This window comes from Notolabrus celidotus, chromosome 24, assembly GCF_009762535.1.
Source record: "Notolabrus celidotus isolate fNotCel1 chromosome 24, fNotCel1.pri, whole genome shotgun sequence".
NCBI classification, from domain to species: domain Eukaryota; kingdom Metazoa; phylum Chordata; class Actinopteri; order Labriformes; family Labridae; genus Notolabrus; species Notolabrus celidotus.
Window position 1 is genome coordinate 3706747 of NC_048295.1, and position 19859 is coordinate 3726605.

The 19859-nt window shown below is 45.6% G+C and overlaps 1 protein-coding gene across 2 annotated transcripts in view; it reads right to left on the reverse strand.

Moving 5' to 3' along the window:
• LOC117807992 (sodium- and chloride-dependent GABA transporter 2-like) overlaps positions 1-19859 on the reverse strand; it is a 201279-nt gene that overhangs the window by 155848 nt on the left and 25572 nt on the right. For both annotated transcript variants that reach the window (XM_034677364.1, XM_034677367.1), the window contains exon 4: positions 13285-13326. The gene's annotated coding sequence lies outside the window, so the exon portion shown is untranslated. The remainder of the gene's footprint in view (positions 1-13284; positions 13327-19859) is intronic.

Here is a 19859-nt window from a genome sequence, read left to right on the forward strand (position 1 = left end):
TGATTATTGGTACTGATCGTACAACTGTCCACAGGAGCTTTCCACAATAGCAGATAAATCTTTCTCATTATTTCATCGATCTCATGATCGATCAAATGCACTACTCCACTTTAGTCTCAACTCCTGTCTAACCTGTCAAGAGGAGAGCTACACACAAGCATTACCAAACACACACAGAACCAGTAGTGTGCACTGATACCTCCTGGTGTAATAAGGTGCAACCTCTCCTGTTCCCTGCCTCTGTTTCAAAAGCTGCTGTGGAGTGCCGACTTCATCCATTTGTAACATCACACTCATCTCTATCCAGCTGCAAACCAACAAACAACTATGAAAGAACTCGCCTCATGTGCTGTGCAACAACATCCGATGTCACTAAACGCTGGACCACAGACTGATGGGGGTAAGGAATATGATGCATAGAGTTTGAAGGGGACTATGTTTCTGGGTCTTGCAGGTGATGGAGGTAATCGGCCTCATGTTTCTCATTTAGCAAAGCGAGCATGTAAAAGCTCAAACCTGGGAGGTTGTGTGGGAAAAGCTCCGTCTCTCTCTCTCTCTGCAGCGCCGGAGCCCGAGGCTGAAGTCAAGCGTGACACGTTAAGCAGTGTGATCTGTATCACCTGAGAGAAACAGAGTGTGTGTGTGGGGGAAAGAGAGAGACGTGAACTGACACACAGAGAGGGAAAGAAAGAGGGTGAAAGTCTGTTCCATGCTCGGTAAATCACACAGGGATTGTTGTCAAAACATTGCCGGGTCTCCATGTGTGTCAAAGCCTTTATATGTGTGTGTGTGTGTGGGGGACAGTGAGGGAGTACTGTAGGTGGTATCTGTGCTGGTGGGTCAGTGTGTGGGTGGGCAGATGTCTCTCAGGCAACCTTCTCTCTGTTTTCTCTTTGTCATCTCTGAATCTGGAAAGTGTGCCACTCTGAAGACGCTCTGTTGCTCCTCGAGCTGCTCTGTTGTTTTTTACTTTCAGCCAAGAGTCTGGACTGAATCAGGCCATAATGTGTGTGTGTGCATCCATCCAAGACTACTGTCCTACTCCTGCTGTGCTGCTCCTTTATTATATGACATAAAATATGAATTATTGTATGTTTTAAAGACGATTCCGTCTGAGAAAGGTCCTGCAGAGGAGAACACAACATGTTTGTTTTGACGAGGTAAAAAAGGAGCAGAATAAGACTTTTTTCTATCATTAACAATGAGAATGTTTCAGAGTGTTATTAGTGTTGAGCTTCATCCTGGTCAAACAAAGGAGACACAGTTAACCTGCAGTCTGTCATCTATCACTGAGGAGGGCTCCAGTGTTTCCCCTGCTGGTACACGGTGCACGTGCATCCAGACGTCGTTGGGTAATTTTCCTGTCAGAGAGAGATTATGCGTCGGCTCCGTACTCTGCACTCCTCCTGGTCTGCTTGAAGAAGTGTGTCACCAAACGCTGCTTCAAACAGAGATCTGATCACGTTTGTTTTTCTCAGCAGGGCTAATATTTGGGTAGCGGAGGGATCAGGTGTCGTGTTTTTTTGTGCGACTCTTCCCTTTTTTTAAGCGGCCCCTCACTCCAAATCGTCGTATTGGAAAAAGTCCACCACGTGGAAGTCTGAGCCAGGAAAGTTTTCCCCTGAGCTGCCGGCTCTGTCTGTTTTTATGGTGCGCTGAGAGGCTAATTGGCTTTGCAGACGGCCTTTCCCCGCAGTGACCCGCGGTGCTAACGGCCTCTGCGCTCCTCCAAACGGTGACAGCTTCTCTTTAGCTAGCTGACATGGCGTAGGAAAATGAGTGGGGTCATAATATCCTAAACTTGGGATGTGTGCGCAGCCTGATTGTATGTGTGAGGCTGACACAGCAGACAGGTGATGAGTCTCTACAATGAGTCACCGGGAGACTCCTCAACCCTCAGAAGCTTCTGGAAAACATCAGCTCACGTTTTGACCTGATGCGCCGGCCTATAAAAGACAGAGCGGCTGATGTTATGTTAAACCCATATGTCTTCCACTTGTCATTTTAGCTCTCTTTGGCTTTCGGCACTGATAGAAATGGATTAGCGTGTTCAGGCCTCTGACAGATTTCGAAGCAGATCATTTCCAAAAACCTCCTACGTGCAACTGAATCACTCCTGGAGAGAGACCTCTGCAGGTTTTTTTATGATTTTTGATTAGTTTAAACGTCAGACTCCTACAGAAATGGCAGCGTACTGACACGCTGCTCAACAATAATCCTATGTGGGAGGGAAACCTGGGCCAAATAATATTCATCAGTGGTTCTAAACACTGGAGCAACGAATGTGTGACCAGTTACAGACCAAACAAATGACACCAGATGACCGATGTCTTTTTTCCAACGTCTGCCTGCAGATTTTGTTCTGACCTCAACAGTGTTTGGGATAGCAATAAAACCCTTAGATTAGAAAACTGCAGACCGACATAGATGTTTTTTCCTGAATCCATAATGCATACCAATGGTTGGGCTGGTTTCCTAATGGTGCCATCGCCGAAATTAAGATGCAAGTTGTAGAAAGTTATCTGACACTTTCTGCAGCATCAACAGGTCGGCCAGTTGAGTTAATGCACCAATCTAATGCCATGAAATAGGATAAGGCTGCAAAACACCAGTGCAGAGAGTCAAAGTAAGGCAGACAGAGGAGAAAGAAGAGAAAGAGGGAGAGACAGGATCCCAGTGTGTCAGTCTAAGCCTATAGCAGCATAACTAAGAGCTGGTCCAAGCCTGATCCAGCTCTAACTATAAGCTTTATCAAAAAGGAAAGTTTGAAGCCTACTCTTGAAAGTAAAGAGGGTGTCTGCCTCCCGGACCCTGATAGGTAGATGATTCCAAAGGAGAGGGGCCTGATAACTGAAGGTTCTACCTCCTATACTACTTTTAGAGACCTTAGGTACGACGAGCGGTATAGTGTTCTAGAGGGGTAATAGAGCACTTTAAGATGCATTTAGAAACCTTTAGGACTCTGCAGCTGTCATTCTTTCAAACTTAAGAATGATAAGAACTTGTTCTAAGCTTCTTAAAGCCGAGTGTTCAGCAGAAATGTAGCATCCTGTACGAGTGTTATCAGCACACTGTTTCTGCTTTGTACTCGGAGCTACTGTCCGTGCCAGTCTTCACTTGCATGTGTTTTGTTTATGTTCACTTTGCAGCCCTGCACCCGAGGAGCTCCTCAGCATCTCTGCACAAAGCCCCCCCCCCTCGGTAATCTAAGCCCTCTCTGGCAAACATAATTAAACACAATAAAAACATGACCTACTTATGCCGCGGAGACGAGAGGGCCGAGCACAGACAGGGTGTCTTTGAGGATTAACACTTTTACACACACGCATGTACACATCCCTCGCTTTGTCTCCTGCACGGGCTCGACATGTAAACCTGGTAGTCACACACACACACACACACACACACACAAACACACACATATACACACACTGTCTCAGATTCCCTCCTCCTGCCTGCGCTCAGCCCACATCCCACACTCGCCTCACGGGACTCCCACCTCTCGGCGGCCTCAGGTCACAGCTCATTTGCAGAGGCCATCTGTGTTTCCCACTCTCCACTCTCCTGCTCACGTGCCCCCCCCACCCTCCTCTCCACCACCACCAACACCACCCAAACACTTGGACTCGAGTACGATAGTTCACGAGGTGAAGTTGGGAATTAGTCGATTTGAGAGCCAGACTGATATCAGACTGAAACAGAAACTCTGACCCTTACTTAGGAAGGTAGATCGACCCGTGGATGCTGATGTAGTTTAATGAAACCTGACGGGACGTTTGCAACCTATCCTTTTTGATGCAGCTTATAGTTAGAGCTGGATCAGGCTTGGAACAGCTCTTAGTTATGCTGCTATAGGCTTAGACTGACACACTGGGATCCTGTCTCTGTCTACCTGGATTTTAGATGTTAATTTGATGCTCTTCAGACCTGTATGGGAAAAACGAGACGTGCATGATGACTCACTCAATGTGTGGGCGACTACAGGTGCACCAAGTCATGACTTTAAAGCTGCAGGATCCTGAAACACTAAGGAGTGATTGCCAAAGAGTGTTGTATCAGCTATAGAATCAGATATAAGACAGAGGGATGACGGACAGCTTGGAAAAGAGGAGGAAAGAGATACTGTAGTATTTCCAAGAGAGGGGGATCTTTGGCTTCTTTCAGCTTGTATCCCTGCCCCGACTTCAACGTCCAGAACGCAGCAAACATGATCTTTCAGGAGACCCAAGATGTCAGTGTCAGTTTGTGTTACTCAGCAGTGACCGGCTCAGTCCAGGAGACTCTGCAACCCAAATCTGATAAGACAGAGTGGAACGGTTTCATTCTCAGGGAACAAGCAGGACCATCTCAAAGCTTGATACGACTTTGAGATGTTTGGAGTCCTCCAGCATCACCAATGTGATCGACTTTGACGACTACTCGTGTCACTACAGGAACAGACTGTGTTCTCCTCTGTGTGGTTGTATATGTTATCAGCAGATGTTCCTCGTAACCTTTCCTTCCTTTATTGATCCGTCAAGATGTCTCGCTATCATTGAAGCTGTGTTTTCCTGACCGCGCGAGGAGAAACTGAATCATCCTGTGGTTTCTTGAGCGCCGCATCGGTCTCACGTTTCATCAGCAAACGTCAAACAGAGAGTCCTGCAGCTCCAACAACACCTCCAACCATCTTGATCCAGCGGATTAGCTGTACACAGTTGATTTCAGAGCCGGACGGGGGACGCAAATCAGCCTCAGCTGTGTGTTCATGTGTGTGTGTGTGTGTGGAGGAAAAAACGGAGCTGGTGGCGGTTGATTTGTTTTACGTGTGTTTGCCTCCAGCATGTTTATGAGCTGCTGGTATTGCTGAGCTCATCTCCTGCTCTGAGCGGTCCATATTTACATGGTTTCAGACAAATAGATCAAGATAAGTCCGTATGTAAATCCCCTGAATTTAAATGACTAATGTTGCCGTATCAACAACAGAGTCATGCAGTATCAGGTAACCAGACTCAGACGGCAGAGCAGCGCTGACTTGGCAGATTTCTTCGTCAACAACAGTCACTGAGCTGTTTTTAAAGCGGCTGGAATTACAAGCTCTGCTCTGAATTATGATATGACATAATTGATTTGCATCAGGGGTCGTTTGCTTTTTATAAAACCGTGAATTTCTCTTGTTGCAAAAATCTTTAACTTTTCATCACTGGGAGATATGTTGGCTCTTCACATGAGAATAACTCTAAAAGTAGGACAAAAACAACTACACTGACCTACTGTCCTAAAAAATGAGATGAATTATATAATTTCTTGGGAGCTGATGCCCTACCTGCCCTGATGGCCGACACCGAAGACAGCATGTCAACATTTTCTTAAAATATGAAGTTTAAGCACATCTGAGAGTAAGAAATGCAAAGACTGAGTGAACAGAGATGCACATAAATCAATATTCTGCATGTACCTGTGAACTGGATCGCTCTTTGTCACATTAAAAGGCTTCATCCAGACACTGACCATCAAACCGAGCACACTCACTTGAAAATATGAACATGCTAAACTAGTTGCACCAACCTTCCCTCTTCTTCATCTGCGTACACGAACGCCTGAGGTTGACAGAGAGCACACCTCAGCAGAGGCGGGGAGAGCACCAGCAAAGACATAGCAGGCCCGATTGAAAATACATGTACAACACTTATTAAACTGACACAGCAGAAAGTGGAGGAGCTGTGGTTGAGGTGGGTTACAAAGCGATTTTTGGAGGTGAAGGCAGACTATAGGAGTTTAGATGGAAGGCTGTGGGTTTAAGTTTGTGCCCTGCCTGCACTAACACTCAATTTAAAGCTCCTTTGGTTTGATTCTTTCACCCCAGACGGTGGTTACAAGCATTAGAGTAGCTTTAAGAATAATTAATCTTGCCTCTTTTGGCATTCTTGCTTTTGTAGGTCACATAGAAGCATGCTTATATTAATTACAGTTAGTGCCAGAAGCTAAAACTCCTCATTGGAGCTTTAAAATCAGCCTACTCAGAGAAAACCACTCTACTAGAGTTGGCACGCTTTGCATTAAAGGATTTCAAAAGCTGTGTTCAAACAATGCAACACTTTTCTTATATACAGTACCTGATGTAGTTTATGAAAAGTGTGTGTGTGTTAATCCAGCTCGAAGCACACGGCTCAGCCTCAGCCAAGTGGGTCAGCAAACAGTGATGGAGCTGTATAGGTAGATGCTGAATGTAGGGAAGGAGGTGACGGGGGGGAAAAAGAAGAGAGGAGAGGAAAGAGTGGAGCGTGTGTGTTTATTCACCCTCATTCCGGTGGGAAAGTTTCCCCTCTTTTCCTCGAAACCTGTTCATATTTTACTGAATTGAAAAAAGAAGGAGGTCACGGGCCACAACAAGGCCGAGGAACGAAAACAAATGTACACCGCTGAGCTCGGCATATTCAGGGGGAAAGTGGAAATGTCTCCTGTATGTATGGATGTGTAGGAGGATTTACTGAGTGTGGGAGCCTGCGAGCGCACGTGCTCACATCTTAACCGCCGCCAGACTCGTCCCAGATGTGAGTCAGTGTGAAGCAGCTGGACAGTTTCGGAGGTGGTCGGGGGCCACGTCTGCACAAACACAGCTACAGTGCTTCGGATTCTCCGGCGCTCGTGTGCACGTGAGTGGACATAAGCTGCGGATACACACACACAGGAGGCCACACAGCGAGCGCTGGGTTTAAAACGTCGAGTATGACTGACTTATGAGCTAACTAGCCTCTTAAACGGCTCAGATTACACAATAATCTGGCAGCTAGCTCGGAGTTTTAAGAGATTTAGGTTGGATTTTTTTAAAGAAAGAGGGAAAAAGCAGATTCCAGAAGATGACTTTGGCCTAATTTTGAGCTCCAGTCGCAAAAGATGGAAAATGAAAGTGGCCAAATTCAATAAGAGAAAGCGTTGTCTGAACTATGTTAATGTCTGATTAGCTTAGATTGGGCTGAAATACACAGCAGGAGTGTTTTCAGGGTTGCTGATTAGCATCTGTGAGCAATACAATATCTAATTCTTTGCAGTTAGTCATCTAACAGCCAAGTGTGTCAGACTTGTCGTTGATAACATCAGCACAACGAAAGCAGACTTCAAACCAACCACTGATTTAACTTACTGATAATCTAATAGGACTTGTGTGTTGAACTATCGCTGATGCAGTGGAATATTTTGACTCGTGGTTTTTGTTTGATTCCTCTAAGATATCTGACAAGCGTGTTTATGTTGGAGTTGTTTTTAGACTCAGGCAAACTTGAAAAAAGGAGGTCGTCCAAAATGGTCCTGTTGTGGTTTGTGCCACACACGTCTTTACACATTAAAAACTCAAATCAGGTGGTTTCCAGGATCCAGAGAGGAGGACTTACAGAGCACATAGTCCACACCAAGGGTTCTATTCTAACAAAGCAAAACACACAGTGCAAAGTGCATGGTGCAAAACGATTAAGGGCGTGTCCTACTACATTTGGTTAGCTTAAAGGGCGCACAATCAAGCGGCTAAGTGAGGTGCAGGGGGCAAAGAGTTAGGATTAAGTCCCTCAATAATGCAAAATAGGTGTTTTTAGCATAACATGAATCATACCAATTCCCTTTAAGAGCCAGGTGGGAGGACGCAGGAAGACATGCGCTTTGTACACAGCAGATGTCAGCCTTTCTACTTAACAACACTCAGCTCAAGCTTTAATATCTAACTCCTATTATTCCATTGTGCCCCTAGAAAAACCCAGAAAACACACACAGGTCACTGAATGAGTTAAGTTGACGCATGGATTGATGCTATTACCTCTGAAACTATCACTGACTTGTGCATGTACATCTATACACGAGACACAGCAGCACAACTACATAGTTTGTTCAAACTCCAGGCACGCTGACCGTATTGGACAGGATCTAATGATGACAGGGTGTTCAATAGGGCCTAAGACAACTTAATGCAAACGTTGCTATATTTTTATACGTTTCTTATGAATTGCATGCTATTTTGGCACTTTGGCACATCACAGTTGAGCCTCAGCAGTGTCTTCCTGCTTCCTGCTGCAGCTGGAGTGTTACCAAAGTGCTCAGAGTTTGAGCGAAGCATAAAGGTGCAGCTAATCAGACTGATGTCAGCAGGCCACCGCATCACAAAAACACAGAAACCCACGTGCAGAGGAGCTGTGTTGTGTAGACAGACACTGACAAGTGCTGCTAACTGGATACACATCTGCACGTGAATCATCTCACACACACACACACACACACACTCAAGCACTCAACCACCGTCCAGCCACACTCTCTCGCCCTCTCATCTGAGCACAGGGGAGCCTGTCAGTGTGTGAAATGAGGTGGAAAAGAGCGAAAACAAGAAGAGAAGAAGCGGTCGGGAAGAATTCCTCGACATAAACCAAAAACCCGCACAACGAAAACCGTCCCGCCGCACAGCGAGGAAGAAAAAAAAAACCCAAGCGGAGGAGAAAAGATGAGTGTGGACGCTTTTGTGTGTGTTCATCTTCTCGCAGGCTTGACAACTGACTCATACTTCCCCCTCTGGCGATGCAGCAAATGTGTGTTGGTCTAATTGCAGCGGCTTGCCATATGCTTGGAGAGCGGAGGACGATACATCATCATTGGACATATGCATACAAACACTCACATGCACGTGCAAGCATGCATACCGAGTGCTCCGAGGCCAAGCTGTAATAAATCGAGTTCTTTTCTACGAGGTGAGCTGCAGGAGAAACCTCTCTGGCCTGTCACATTGAATCTCAAGTGCTCTGTTTGTATCAGGCCTCATAGGAAATACTGGAGTACCTATATGTGTGTGCATGTGTGTGTGCGTGTGTGTGTGTGGGGGCTTTAAGGTTTGTTTTAGCTGGTGAGCTGCCATATGGGTGAACTTTCCCTTGCAGAATAACACCACGAGCGCCAGAGAAGTTTCAACAATCAGAAAAGTATTTGCAGGAAAGTTTTCTAAATTTCCCCAACACCGTGAACGTGGAGCTCAAATCAGGTCAAAACAAAGTGAAAGCATGTGGACGCGTGTGTTTGAATGAATGAATGAAGCCATTATGAAGTATGATGGTCTATTCTGGGCATTGTGTGGTCGCACAGGAGTCGCGGTCTTTAGTTACACTCACACAGCGGGCCTTGTTGACTTTGGTCGGACTGACGTTGTCGCACAGCGGGAGCTCAACGCCTCGCTAGCGCTCATTTCAGGCTGGAAAGTCACCGCCGTCTTCCTCTCCAGAGGAAAGCCGAGCAGAAATAGGTGAACCCTGCTGCCAGAGACCGAGACCTTGGTTTCCTAAAAACCAACCCTACACTGAGGACAACAGTGTTCTTCTGTTAGTCGGTTAGACGGTCGTTTTCTGCAAGTAACGGAACCTCGGGTTGCTAGGACTGGAATTAATGCAGAAAATATGGTACCATGCAACGTCTATGGAATCCTTATGTTTGCAAGATGACACAGCAGAGTGCTTGTGTTTAAATGTATCTCCCAAAACAGACAAGAAAGGCCCTGAAAAGGCCAATCATTTAGATGCTGTTCTGTTAAAAATGCCCTACTTAAGAAATGTTTTGTATCTGTTTTGATCAGCTTTGGATACAAACAAAGTATGTCCTTGTTTGACCAGTAAAGTGTTGGAGCTGCTCTGGAACCGGTTTTCCTCTCACAGTCAAAACAAAAAAAGCTGGTTCTCAATTGAGCAAGGGCCCTGAAACTGCCTCTGTGGAAAAGGGGTATGCCTGAGATCTTTGCAGGTAAGAGAAGAGCCTGCAGATGAGTACCTTAAAATTTGTCAATGCCATTTGCCAGATCTGACATCTTTGCGATAAATAATCCTCCATCTCCCTGTTATGCACACAACTTCCTGGGCACAGCTCCTCTTTGTTCAGTGTTGGGATTCTGGCACAAAAACTAAACCAATCCAAACTATAATTAAAACCTAATAATGGTCAACATGTGGTCAGAAACTGGTCTCAACCTCAACCAAAGCTTCACATGCTACTTGTCACTGGTGATTAAATTACACCCAGCAGAAGAGTATATCCTTTATGATGCCTCTGAGTGTGGCGAGTCCCACATTTCCATCTCCAGCAGCAGGTCACATTCAGCGTGTGTAAACTTCACACACATTTGTAGGTCACTTATGCGGGCACGACTGCTAAAAGAGCACAAAACCACACCAGGCGGCCGTGCGCCAAGCTTGTACTCGATCCACTCTGTCCTGAGTGGAAATTCCCAACGTGAACTTTCCATGGAGGCTGTGCAGCGAGGCATCAGTGCTACTACGACTGTGATTCACTCCGTGCCCCAAATGGGTCACGGCTGCGAACAAAATTGGCCTCAAACTCAGATAAATGTGCAATGTGTAGCGTTTTTCAACAGCAGTGTGTCATTGGCAAATTAAATGTAAGACTTTGGTCAAATTTCCGTAAATGGAGGGAATTTTTCTCATCCAGGAGGAGAAGGAGTGCCAGTGTTTCTGAAAAGTAAGACAAAATTTCCCATAAAGCCCCGAATCTGGTGACGGTGCATGTTTTATTGGCCCTCAGAGGATTTCCACCTCGTGTTGAGCCAAAGAGCAATGACCACATTTGTTTTGTAACAGCAGCACAGCACCACATGCTATCGACCTAACTGCTAACATGCTATCATTAGCTCCTCAGAACTTCCTTCCTTCGCTTACACTGTCTACAGGGCGCAGAAAAAGCCTGACTCATCGAAACTAACCAGAAACCTTGCTGACTCACCGCTTTGGCTCTAACGAGGCGGATAAATGACATGGAGCGGTGGGTGGTTGGTTTAAAGTGAGGAGGTTATTGGGTATTAATATTTCACAGTTTTTATGTGCGGTAAGTAACGACACGAAAGTGACGATTTTAACTGGATTGAATGTGACGTTCCGAATTGGTTAAGAGTTGTTATGTGTTACACAAGCAGGCAGTAAGTGGATTTGACCTCTTTGGTGTACCAAGACCTCTAACCAGCAGCCAGATTCTCCTGCTGATTCATTTTAATGTCTTAAATACATTACTCGTGTCCTTTTTGGAGTGTCACATTACGCTTACTCGTCTGTTTTCGTGTGAATCAATGCACGCCTCTGCAGGATTGGACAAAGGAGGAAAAACTGAGTAAAATGAAGCTGACGGCGATGTTAGTCTGGCTCAAAAATGGCGTCACTGCAGCGCCACCAAAGCTTTAGTTATCATACTTCATATAACTATAGGGGCGTGATGATACAGAGGTGTAGAGGCTTTTTGTTTGCATCTTTCATTAAGATATTTAGAGCACATGGAACACACTCCAAAAAGTTATTAAAGGGAAAGGCTGTAATGCTATAAAGCTCTACGTCCTGGATGTAAACAAGCACAGGCGACAGATGTCATCTCGTACTGCAGCGTGGTTGGAGATGAAGTCATATGTAAGCTGCATTTGGCAGACCGAAGGCTGGTGGTGCTGGCTCTGCTAGTGGTCGACACAGGCTGTTTTTGCAGGATGCTGGGTCAGGTGTTACTGAATTTTGGCCAAATCAGTACGTACTGCTCGGACAGTAGACTTTGTGATCCTGTGTGGAGCTGTGTTAGATAAATTGAGTCTTTATTTACCTTCAGACTTGCGGTTAGTCGAATTTAACCCCCCGCTCACCCTCCACCCTCACAGGTACAGTGTCATCTTGTGGGATGACCCATTTTCAGGTGACCTGCCAGCATCACATAAACAGCCATGAAGATGAAATCTACCCCTGTGGTTATAACTGACATCTTCACTCCAGCAGGAAGGACGGAGCTCGTCTGCAGCCCGAGGCTTTGTACCTTAAAGCCTGTGAGGTCTGTGTTTCAGTGACGGGATTAAACCTGTCTGTAGTCTCCACAACGCAACTGAGACGCCTGACAACAAAAAGATCTACGCAAAGAATGATGAGCCGTCAGACAGAGAGGAGGAGGAAAAAGAGGGGGGGGGGGGTTTGTTCACACCAATCAAAATCCCTGAGCTGACGTGTAACCGTAGACTGTTTGCTCCGGGTTTATCTCGCCCTGCATCAAGTTTTCCTTCAAGGGGTGCAGGAGAGGAATAAGGACGAGTCGCTCTGACCCAGTTCCCTACTTCGGGAGAACAGAACATCTCATCCTGACGGTGTGTGACCTCAGAGCGAGCATTCGGAGCTCCTCTCCTCCCTAAAAAAGATTTCATGCGATGAGTCCCTGAATCTTACACAAACATCCTGCAAGTAAACATCTGCGGATACACTCACACACGTCTAAATCTTGATTATCCGACCACGAAAACAAACCCGGCTGCTAGTTCTGTTTAACTAACTTCAAAGTTTATCCCCCCCCCCCATGTGTGTATGTGTTCCTGTAAGAGATTAAAAAGTCATTGTGAACCAAAGATGGAGTCTGAAGCTGCAAATATGTTCCAGGAATTAGACGCAGCCCGGACACGTTGGACGTATTGTTTTGAGGATCTTGCAAGGCAAGGCATTTGATTAGGAAGCAAGTTGCTGCTTCTTTTTTACTGGTGTTCAGTTGAATGTAGGCCAAGTACTGGGTTTAACACACACACACACTCACACACAAACACACACACACTCACACACTCACGTGCAAATGGCATCCTAACAAGCCCTCCCTCCCTCCCTCTCTCTTCTTTCTCCCATGGTTCAGCTCAAACGCAGGCCGGACCCTAACAACGTACAGCTGTTTGAGCCTAAAACAAGGAGGCGGGATCACATGACTACCTCACACACACACACACACACACACACACACACACACACACACACACACACACACACACACACATACATCCAGACTTCTGTATGAACATGCATGAACAATAAACTGCACATACATGACAGAGAGCTTAATCTGCAGCAGGTAAAGAGAACAATAACAGCACTGTGCTGCAGCCGCATTGTGATTGGCTGCTACAGAAACAACACATAGAGGATCCTTAATGATCGGAGTCTTCGTGGAGTCCACTATCGATGGTATTTCAGCACCATCAGAGGTGTGGATTCATCGACAACAAGACATTAAACACCAGAACTGACGTCATGCCAAATAACACACTGCACAACAAGATCAGACACGGCGGTCTGCAGCAAACAAGCGGTTCTGTTTCACTGCAAAAACTCTCATCAGACTCATCTTAATGATATAAATATCTTATTTTAAGGTGTTAAAAGTAGAATCTAAGGCTGAATATCTGCCAAAGACATGACGAGAAAGTTCTGCTAGAGTTTGTGCAGAGAAGCAATCATCTTAAACTTTACACACGGTGAAAATCAAACATCCTACCTTTGATGTCTTCATGCAGCAGCTGTCAGTCCGACGCCGCTCCTGCAGAAACAACACAGAGGCGATTAGAGCGAATATGAGACGTGCTGCACGTTTTAAACATGATACATAAAATATATATACAGTATATATCACATCATGCAAACACTCAAAGTCAAAAGACAACGCAAGATGTAGAATCACCTGTGCATGCATTTGCGGCTCAAAGTCAGAGTTATGTTCTTTAAGAAATACAAACAAAAACACACTTATGATGAAAGATAAGAATAACAGAGACGGGAGAGAAAGAGAGGGATGAAACTAGTAACTTTGCATCATCTCTCGAGTCTAAAATTGCACAGATCATCTCTCTCTTGCACTTCAAAACTTCACAAACCTTCCTTAAACAAGGCAAAGACCTCATGCAGGACCAGACTCATGTTTGACACACATCTGCTTAGACCGTGTTGGAGAGAGGGATAGAGGGAGATGAAGAGAGAGAGAGATGATAGTGGTGAGACGGTGAGTCTGGCACGTCCACAGCAGGAGGGACCTACGGGACAAGGGAGCTCAGGGACTCCAGAAAGGTCTATGGTTAGTAACTTTAATGGGACAGGACAAACTTCCTTTAACAGGCAGAAACCTCCAGCAGGACCAGACTCATGTTACACACACATCTGCTGAGACTGCACGCCTCCTCTTCTTCTGTTTACATTCACTCCATCCCTTCACATGACACTCTCTCTCTGTTATGACTCGTGCAGCCTTCCCCTCTGCAGTCTGTCACTTTGCTTTGCTCTCGCTCAGTCACCTCTTCTTTTACTGGAGGCGTGTTGGATCGTTCTGGACTCCAACGGGCCACAAAGTGACACCAGGACTATGCTGTGTGGTCTGGGCCTCAGCAGGGGCGGGAAGGAACAGTGACTGGACTGAATTCCTGGAGTTAGCTCTAATGGTCTTTGAATAGCTGCTGGGTGGAGTGTGACTCTTTAAAGCTGACCTTTTAATGAGGACTGCATACTTCTTGGAGAGACTCACAGAGAGAACACCCAGAGACACTTTTGAAAGACCAGGTCTGGTGATGCATGCAGGACCGGGTACAAGGACAAGCAAAATTAAGCCATCTTAGTCGCTCTACTGTAAGAAAACATTGTTGCCTGACGTTTAAAGTGTTGTGCACTTGACTTACGTCTATATTCCAAGTGTGCTAAGAGATGTCAAAATCCTCTCTTCAAAGCTCTTCTTCAACCCTGTATCTGTGGACTCCTACAACCCGGGCTTGTTTTTCAAACTCAACCTTGTGAAAATCGGTTGCAATCTTCCTCAAAAATGCAAAAAACACATCTTCAAACACACTCCTCATCACGCTGAGAGATTAATTAATGTAGTTATTTGACTCAGATTATTGGGTAAAATACAACGAACAGAGGTTTTCATCAGGGTCCCTGTCAGCAGATTTGTGCACACCTGTGTCTCGTTGAACTAACGAGCTCAGGGCAGATGTTCTAATTGGTGCAAAACCAGGAAGTGATGCTTCTCCATGTGCAGCTGTTTACACTGTACATGCTTCACTCTCACATCAGCAGCAGAGGCTCTGAACTTCACACACACACACACACACACACACACGCTACTAATACACTGCTAACAATATGATAATAATAATATTATTACTATTATTAATAATAATTATATAAATAATACTACTAATAATGACAATAATGTAATGATAATACAAAGGCACATCAGGCTGGGTCAGAATCAACGCTGGAGGAAGACTCTGCAGTGGAGGGCTTGAATAAAAACAACTGAGGACTTCTGAGACCTTTAAAATCCAAACTAACAGTCACTTAAAGATCTCAAAGTCAGGGGTCAAATATGTTGTGAGTTTTGTTTGTGTTTACACGTACTTAAAGCTTATTTTCCAGAAGTATCAGCAGGAATAAAGCTCAATAAATCAGCCTATGAGGTGGTCATGAATGTGGAGGAGCTTGATCAGAGACAGGATATTAAAGAAGAGTGAGGAGGTTTGTAAAGATGTACACTGCCCTCCAGTGGCCAAAGTGGAACATGTTTGTCACTCCTGTCACTGACTAGTTTAAAGAAAGTGTCTCTTTTAGCCTGACTCCACTGCAGCAGCTCTGTGACAATAAAACCCAGGGAAGTGTGATGTTTAAGGGAAACAGACTGGACCTGTGAGCACTTTTCTAGAGAGCTGCTGATGTATCTGCCACCTGGAGCATCTCAGGGTTCAAAAATGCGGGAAAGGGAACCCGTCTGTCCTTCTCTCCTCTGTCTGCCTGTCCCATTAAAGTTACTAACCGTAGACCTTTCTGGAGTCCCTGAGCTCCCTTGTCTCGTAGCTTCCTCTGCCGTAGACTTCCAGCTGCTACAACTACTACTATCTGTCTCCCCACAATCATCTCTCTCTCTCTTCATCTCCCTCTATCCCTCTCTCCAACACGGTCTCAGCAGATGTGTGTCTAACATGAGTCTGGTTCTGCTGGAGGTTTCTGCCTGTTAAAGGAATTTGATTGTTTCTGCGGCACTTTCCCATAGAGGGAAAGATCTAAACAAACGTAACCAAAGAGGAGAGGTTGTCAGTGTGATCCAGGTACTCATTAGCAGGCATCTAACAGCGACTCAGCCTTAATTAGGGTAGATAAAAACAGATGTCTGCAAACAAGAGCAGACAACAATCCTCTCTGAAGTCTGAAGTTGGGCGGTCGTCCTTGAAACCGAGAGCTCCTCATTTCATCACGAGGCTGCAAACTGGGCCTTTAGGTGTCTCCAGTTCCCCTAACAAGGAACAGCAAAGACAGAGCAGACGGGTCCAGACGCTCCTGAGCTAACAAGACGATGCTGCAGGAGTCGTCACACTGCTCACTGTGCTGGCCTCTTGTTGCAGCTTCTCTCTAATATCTGCTCTTTTGACACTAGAGGGAGGCAGATCATTCCCGTCTGCACGTCTTGTTTCATGCATTACTGTGCAAATCAAACCTTTACCTTCCTTTTTCCTTTCCCCATGAGGTATAGGCTGCTTCTCTGCACTTTAAAGTGCAATTTTAGATAATCAGAGATTGCCTGCATGCTTATGCACACAATCTTTCCCCCATCTCGTCGGCAAACTCCTCCTGAGTGTTTCCAAAAGCAGAGAAAAGCAAACAGTTAATTATTTGCACAGAAGTGTTTGCTCTCCGTCTGAGTGCTGCAGGCTTTAAACTGCACAGTAACAACCTTGGCAGAGGGAAAAACAAGCCGCTGTAATGTGCTCCTCTCTCCACTAGGGGGCAGAAGAGATCAGAGTTTGTGTTTTAAAGCCTCCCAAGAAGACACAATTACATCTGAGGGGATGATTTAGTCAAACTTTAAGCGTCGTACACAAACAGACGACAGCAGACTGGGCGACAGATGCAGGAGCCACACTCTGCATTCACATTAATGTGTCGAGCAGTTCTGTGCTGCAGATTTTATAATTGGTATGAGGTGTGTGATTTGCACTCACACACACTCTGAATTCTCTGCATGCTGCACTAGTCATGCAACATGTGACAGCAGAAATACCAGCTGGAGAGAATAAAGCTTGCACTGTTAGAAATCACTCTGAGAATATGATGCAGTGTGACTTTTTGTGTGTTTAAAGTTTCAAATCCAGGATGATGAGTCTTTAACTTCCAGAGCTGCAGCAGGTGAACTCATCGATCACGAGGGGTTAGAAGTCTTGTTGGCGTAACCCTCTTTATAAGCGCTAAACCCTCCGTTCTTTATTTTTGTTTGTTTGCCATGTTTGTTCTGTCTGGCGCTCGGAGCTCATTCCTCTCCGCGTGTTTGCGTTGCACTTACAAGAGATCACATGTCAATCAAACAGCATGGGCGGAGGATGTTGTTCTGTGGGCTTTTGGTTGGAAAAAGTTTGCCTGGTCATCTTCGGTGGCTAAACTCCTGAAATCACTTGAATTGAAAATCCTACGTTCATACTGTAATCTGCTGTTTTCCAACAAAGCCTCTTTGAAGTCCTCGTTGAAAAAGCCCACATCGTGATTCAGCTGATGAGTCCTCGCCTTCTGACTGCTCGTGGGCAGCACAATCGGCTCTGATTGCATCTACTGTATGAACTCATCCACGGCCGCTCTGTGTGCCACACTTTAAGTCTGTCGTGTACTTTCTGCTAATTTTCTTTTCATACCGTTGTGATGTTTTAATGAGGTCATACAGCTGGGGAAGAATGTGGACTGTGCAAAACAAGCACACTATAGCTTTGATGCGTTTGCTTTGATTAGACCTGCAGGAGATATCATCCAACAGCAGAGCAGGTGTGGCAGAAAAATCTGATATCCAAAGAAATTAAAGCTCCTGTGGTGACGACACTTGTGCCACCTGCAGGTCATGATGTGACTTCCACTACAGAGTCATGCCTCTTTTTAAAGCAGTGATTTCCACGTCACATAATTGCCATTGGGTTTCAAGATGGCGGTGGCACTGAAGTCTTTGATCCATCCATTTATAAGCTAGCTATTCATGCATAACATGGGAAATACCAATTTATAACCATTGATGTGTTAGCATTAGAGCTCCTGATACTTCCATCATTTAGGAAAGCGTTCTCAGTGTCTGCTGGGTCTTGCCTCTTTGTGTAGGATTTGGAAACTTTAAGTTCTCTCCTGTTATCCCTTACATCTGAAGTCACTTTTCTGCTTTGTATGGTGACAGAGGCAGTCTCATCTGTGGTCAACTTCTCTTTTCAAACTATGTGACCACCTACACAGCGGCCTGGTCTCCCTGGTCACCCGGCTCTATAGGACGAGAATGGAGACTGCATTGTGTCGCCTGGAGGGTCACAGGTTTATCTGATAGAATTTGGGTTTGGACGGACAAATTGATTTTGAAAACTTTTAATGTGACAAAGGAGAAAGTCTTCCTCCAACATGTCGGCCTGGCAGAAAGTTCAGACACGCGATGAAAGAAACTTAATTGCAAGTGTGAACACTCCAAAAGTAAATCCTCCTCTTGAGCTGCAGTAAAGTGATTTAAAGGGAGTGACCCCGGCCCTGCATGGCACTGCTGTTATCTTGTGATAAGCCCTGATACCAACACTGTGTTTCCCCTCCTCAGCCTGTGTGCGAGGGGGGCCGTTAAACCCCCTCTCTATTTGCTTTCCCCCTCAAAGGGACTATGCGAGGAATGCCGGGAATCTGACTGATCCCCGAGTGTCCCGGTATGGCTCCCGGCGCTCCTGTCCGCTCACGTTCTGGGAACAGCCGAGCTACCTGAAACTGGACACCAGGCGACCACCCCGCCGTGGGAAACCAGGGCAGAACGAAAATACATTCAAGAAAACGTCTCCAGCCTCTCTGGCGGAGTTCTTGAGATCAGAGAGAATTTGCAGCGACTCAGCAGCACAAATATCACTCGGCTCACCTTGGAATTCACTTGAGACGGTATATTGAATAAAGTATAAGTCGGAATTTGTTTCCTGGCGTCTTCACCTGAGAAACACAATATGCGGGCTCTAACAGCGCAGCACAATAAGCTAAAGCATGTGTCTAAGAGAGGGAGAGAGATCCTCCTGCAGACCCACAACAAGACTGGAAGAAAATTACTTTGGGGAATGTGGACGGCCTCGCAAATACTGAATGAAATCAAAACACAGGAAGAGGCTGGGTTCAATGGGAAAACCTCTGCGGTTAGAAGTGATGAGTTTTCTTTGATTAGTCTGCATAATATCCTGGAGAAAAGAGGAAGATGCTGCAGCAATCATCGTAAATTACTGAGAGATAAAGATGATTATGATGAGATCGTTGTGTCAGGAGTTGTGCTGTGACGTAGCTTCACTCTTTAATGTGCAGCTAGCGAGCTAATCACTCAGGTAGGAAGGTAAACGAGGAGGTAGGTGGGTGGATGCAACCTGATCCCACTCAGGAAGTCAAATTAATCCATTAAAAGGAGTTCCGGCACATTTTACCTCTGCCTGTTGACACTGTGGCAAAAATGTTAGCGTTCTAAATCAGCGAACAATATGGAAGACGGACAGTGACTTCCACTACAGAGTCATGTCTGTTTTTAATGCAGTGACTTCCACTACAGAGTCATGTCTGTTTTTAATGCAGTGACTTCCACTACAGAGTCATGTCTGTTTTTAATGCAGTGACTTCCACTACAGAGTCATGTCTGTTTTTAATGCAGTCTCTCCTTTCTAAACTCATCCTACATCTGTCTCATCCGTCCTGTCACACAGATCAATTATAACTACACGTGAAATGAGATTAACACGTTACCTCAGCCGAGGAATCAAACACATACACACACACACACACACACACACACACACACACACACACACACACATACGCCCACGCCTCCTCTTTGACCTCCTCATCAGGTCACATTCAAGGAGAAGGGGGGACCCATTGGAGCAGGAATGGGGGAGCAGAAACGCCGCAAAGCATTGTGGGAAACCGTGGAGAGGCCAATGAGAGCCCTCCAGACGGATCGCTGCCGGGCATCGCCACCCACCTCTGACTGCTCTCCAGCCGTTGCCTTGGAAACAGCGGCGCTTCATGGAAGAAAATCCTACTTTTTAAAAAGAGCGGAGCGTG